The following is a 5,682-nucleotide window of genomic DNA, read 5'->3' on the forward strand; positions in this document are numbered from 1 at the left end:
CTGAAACCCTGAGTTGCCTCCTGATTTCTGCGTGAATTAGCTCAGTAAATGATTATCAATCCGAGTCACTGATTCAGCCTCCGTTACCAATGTTCCTGTACACCGAGATTATGACGTCACTTCCTGTTTGAAAAATCCTGATTTACCCCATAACCCGTTCACATCCCCTGGTTCTTCCACCAGTCTCCCTGGTGTCTATGTTTCACTGTAACGCAGTTACCTGATTTTTTTTTTGGGTATTATGGATTCAAACTTCTTCTTTCTTTGCTCTTTGGTTCGTACAGCTCAAGGTGGCTGGGGGGTGGCGAGGGGTGGGGAACAGACGTGAATAGGAACTGGCACCTCGGCCAACGAAAACCATCATGTGAGATTAGAACAATACATCTGCCGATATGAGATCAGCACACTTCCATTCCCCGCGTAAATGCCCAAATGACACTTAAGCTGCAATTCACTGCTTCCCCTGACAGTGCGTTCAAGGCACCGACCACTCTCGGTATTTCATGTAAATCTGGATTTCACTTTTCCTTCTCTCACCTTCTCACTAATTCCTCTCGTATTTACCACCCGCTCCCAATTTGTGCTTTCCGTATTTTTTTTTCTTTCATTTGGATAACATGAATCAAATTATATCAGTATGGGCTCCTGCAGCCATTAACCCATAGTATTCAAGTTGATTGTGTTGTCTTCTCTCACTGTTGGAATTCAACAATTCACTTTGCCGCTGTCCACCTGAATATAATTTTCTTTTTGCGTGTACCCCTGAATCTCACGCAGATCGCTTTGAATTCCACTCAGTTACATCAAAATGATTTGATAACCTGAGTCAATTCGAGCTGCCCTGACTCTGGGACCAGTGGACTGTCTGTCACCATCGGGAGAAATAGAGAGGCCTCCGGTAGCTCGCACAGCGCCTGCTGTCTCGACATTTCGGTCTCCCCAGATGCTTCAGTCGGCGAAATCGGCGAGGAATCGGGTCACACCCAGAGCCTCACCCCGAAAGCACTCGTCGCCGAAGCAGCTCCAGAAAATCCGGAAATAATGCAGGCCGCTTGGCAGTTTCCCAGAACGGGAACACGTAGTCCGGGAAGGAGACGAAGGGTGGGAATAAGGGAACCCTTTTCGGACTGGCAAACGGTGACGAGTGGTGTTTCACAGGGTCTGTGTTGGGAAAGATTCCTTTCCGTCAGATGTCAATGAGTGGGATGGGGGTAGTGATGGTTTTGTTGTAAGGTTTGCAGACGATTGGAAGATAGATGAAGAGACATGAAATTAGAGAGGCTAAAGAAGGACTCAGACAGATTGGGAGAATGGTCAAAAGAGGCAGTTGGAATGTACTTTCGGAAGTGTTTAAGCATGCACTTTGGGGGATGAAATGGAAGGTTGACTGTTTCCTAAATGGAAAGAAAATACAAGACAAAAACTGGGGTACAAAGGGACTTGGGATTCCCTGTGCAGGATTCGTTAAAGGTTGACTTGCAGGATCAGTCTCTGATGACGAAGGTAAAAGAGGTGTTGGCATTCATTTCAAGAGGACTCGAATATAAAAGCAAGATGCAATATTAAAACTTCATAATGCCCTGATGACAGCTCACTTGTGGCATTGTAAGCAGGTCTGAGCCGTTTGTCTGACAAACGATGAGCTGAAACTGATGAAGAGTTCAAAGCAGCTGTGTGGAAGTCATTCCAGGGTAGAATGGCTTGTCCTATGAATAGCTTTCAATGGCCCTGGGCCTGTATACAGCGAGTTCAGAAGAATGAGGGGTGACCTCAATAAAACCTCTCGAATGGTGAAAGGCTTTGAGAGATTGGATGTGGAGAGGATGTTTTCCATAGTGGGGGAATCCAGGACCAGTTGACACAGAGAGAGTGGATGTGGAGAGGATGTTTCTTATGGTGGGAGAATCTAAGACCAGAAGACACGTCCTCAGGATTAAAAAGCGTACATATGAGAAGAAGATGACACTCGAAAAATAAAAAAAAAGAGGCGATAGGAGATCTGAGATGGACGTGGTCTGTTCTGGCGCACCCTCGGTGACCCGTGTTCAGTCACGCTCCCCATCTTCTCTGTCTCTCTGTTGGTGTTTATAAAGAGTTAACTTTCTGTCGATCTAGTTTCTGCAGATGGCAATCGGCTGCTTCCCTTGTTGTAAACAAAGTCGGTTCCGAACAAACTGGCATTGTGTAACACATACTTCCCGAGCTCAATTCTAAGAAAAACCAAGAGAAAAAGCAAAAAAACTTCTCACGAATGTTTGCCTTTGACGAGCTTAGTCCTGTGTTGTCAGGTCAGAGATCCTGTCTCAAACTTTCTTTTATCCTTATACTGTCTGCAACATCTGTTGTCAGCTGAGTACAGGGGAACAGCAACACAAAACAATTCTCCGGTCCTTTAACATGCCGAATCATTCAGTAGAATATGTCCCAAACACTTCACTCCCAGTTCCCTATCACACTCGATCCCCTGCCAACTCACCCCTCCCCGACCATTCCATTATTCTTCTTCCAGACTTTAAATGCCTCCGAGTAATCCGAGAGATTGATAGGTTCTTGATTTGACATGGCATTAAAAGGTAACGGGGAGAAGGCTGGGAACTGGATAAAGAATGGTAGGGTGAAGGAACCATGGGTGACAAGTGAGGTGGAAAATCTAGTCAGGTGGAAGAAGGCAGCATACATGACTTTTAGCATGCAAGGATCAGATGGGTCTATTGAGGAATACAGGGAAGCAAGAAAGGAGCTTAAGAAGGGGCTGAGAAGAGCAGGAAGGGGGCATGAGAAGGCCTTGGCAAGTAGAAACATAGAAACATAGAAAATAGGTGCAGGAGCAGGCCATTCGGCCCTTCGAGCCTGCACCGCCATTTATTATGATCATGGCTGATCATCCAACTCAGAACCCCGCCCCAGCCTTCCCTCCATACCCCCTGACCCCCATAGCCACAAGGGCCATATCTAACTCCCTCTTAAATATAGCCAATGAACTGGCCTCAACTGTTTCCTGTGGCAGAGAATTCCACAGATTCACCACTCTCTGTGTGAAGTAGTTTTTCCTAATCTCCGTCCTAAAAGGCTTCCCCTCTATCCTCAAACTGTGACCCCTCGTTCTGGACATCCCCAACATCGGGAACAATCTTCCTGCATCTAGCCTGTCCAATCCCTTTAGGATCTTATACGTTTCAATCAGATCCCCCCTCAATCTTCTAAATTCCAACGAGTACAAGCCCAGTTCATCCAGTCTTTCTTCATATGAAAGTCCTGCCATCCCAGGAATCAATCTGGTGAACCTTCTTTGTACTCCCTCTATGGCAAGGATAGGGTAAAGGAAAACCTCAAGGCATTCTTGAATTACGAGAATGAAAAAAAGGATGACAGGAGTGAAGGTAGGACCGATTAGAGATAAAGGTGGGAAGATGTGCCTGGAGGCTGTGGAAGTGAGCGAGGTCCTCAATGAATACTTCTCTTCGGTATTCACCAATGAGAGGGAACTTGATGATGGTGAGGACAATATGAGTGAGGTTGATGTTCTGGAGCATGTTGATATTAAGGGAGAGGAGGTGTTGGAGTTGTTAAAATACATTAGGACAGATAAGTCCCCGGGGCCTGACGGAATATTCCCCAGGCTGCTCCACGAGGCGAGAGAAGAGATTGCTGAGCCTCTAGCTAGGATCTTTATGTCCTCGTTGTCCACGGGAATGGTACCAGAGGATTGGAGGGAGGCGAATGCTGTCCCCTTGTTCAAAAAGGTAGTAGGGATAGTTCAGGTAATTATAGACCAGTGAGTCTTACGTCTGTGGTGGGAAAGCTGTTGTAAAAGGTTTTTAGAGATAGGATCTGTAGGCATTTAGAGAATCATGGTCTGATCAGGGACAGTCGGCATGACTTTGTGAAGGGCCATCGTGTCTAACAAGCCTGATGGAGTTCTTTGAAGAGGTGATCAGGCATATAGATGAGGATAGTGCAGTGGATGTGATCTATATGGATTTTAGTAAGGCATTTAAGAAGGTTCCACACAGTAGGCTTATTCAGAAAGTTAGAAGGCATGGGATCCAGGGAAGTTTGGCCAGGTGGATTCAGAATTGGCTTGCCTGCAGAAGGCAGAGGGTGGTGGTGGAGGGAGTACATTCAGACTGGAGAATTGTGACTAGTGGTGTCCCATAAGTATCTGTTCTGGGACCTCTACTTTTCGTGATTTTTGTTAACGACCTGGATGTGGGGGTAGAAGGGTGGGTTGGCAAGTTTGCAGACGGTACAAAGGTTGGTGGTGTTCTAGATAGTGTAGAGGATTGTCAAATATTACAGAGAGACATTGATAGGATGCAGAAGTGGGCTGAGAAGTGGCAGATGGAGTTCAACCCGGAGAAGTGTGAGGTGGTACACTTTGGAAGGACAAACTCCAAGGCAGTGTACAAGGTAAATGGCAGGATACTTGGTAGTGTGGAGGAGCAGAGGGATATCGGGATATATGTCCACAGATCCCTGAAAGTTGCATCACAGGTGGATAAGGTAGTTAGGAAAGCTTATGGGGTTGTGAGCTTTTATAAGTCGAGGGATAGAGTTTCAGAGTCGCGTTGTAATGATGCAGCTCTATAAAGCTCTGATTAGGCCACACTAGGAGTACTGTGTCCAATTCTCGTCACCTCACTATAGGAAGGATGTCGAAGCATTGGAAAGGGTACAGAGGATATTTACCAGATGCTGCCTGGTTTAGAGAGTATGCATTATGATCAGAGATTAAGGAAGCTAGGGCTTTACTGTTTGGAGAGAAGGAGGATGAGAGGAGACATGATAGAGGTGTACAAGATAATAAGAGGAATAGATAGAGTGGATAGCCAGCGCCTCTTCCCCAGGGCACCACTGCTCAATACAAGAGGACATGGCTTTAAGGTAAGGGGTGGGAAGTTCAAGGGGGATATTAGAGGAAGGTTTTTTACTCAGAGAGTGGTTGGTGCGTGGAATGCACTGCCTGAGTCAGTGGTGGAGGCAGATACACTCGTGAAGTTTAAGAGACTACTAGACCGGTATATGGAGGAATTTAAGTTGGGGGCTTATATGGGAGGCAGAGTTTGAGGGTCGGCACAACATTGTAGGCCGAAAGGCCTGGTCTGTGCTGTGCTATTCTATGTTCTGTGTTCGATGTAAAAACAGAAACGAGGCGAAAAGGAACTTGGGAGTTAATGATGGATCAGCACATTAATGCAACTACAGAGAATGAGAGAAAATAAAAACATAGCAATTGAGATATTTAACCGGGTGTTAGGAAAGAGTGGTTGGGATTGTTGCTGAGTATTTTAAGGGATGAATCTATGTGTTGCTGGCAAGGCTGGAATTTATCACCGCTCCCTTACCAAAACCCTCACTCAGGTGTTTCTGGTGGGCTGTCTCCTTAAACTATCAGAGTACGTGGTACGTCACCAATGATCGTAGAAAAAAATCTATAGATGTACCAGGGAGAGCATTTTAAAAACCAAGAGCAGACAGATTCAGCAGGAAGGATTGAGCTTCTCGGGATCGGGTGGTAAGGGAGGTTGGTTGATTTGTCCAATATCAATGTGTGTTGATAGATTACAGAATGAACATAGTCTCTCCACTGAGACATACCTCAGCGGGATAGGGTCACCAGGAATGGAATGTTAAAATTGTACAAGGCATTGGAAAGGCAATATTTAGAGTACTGTGTACAGT

Source organism: Mobula birostris, chromosome 13 (genome assembly GCF_030028105.1).
Source record: "Mobula birostris isolate sMobBir1 chromosome 13, sMobBir1.hap1, whole genome shotgun sequence".
NCBI classification, from domain to species: Eukaryota; Metazoa; Chordata; class Chondrichthyes; order Myliobatiformes; family Myliobatidae; genus Mobula; species Mobula birostris.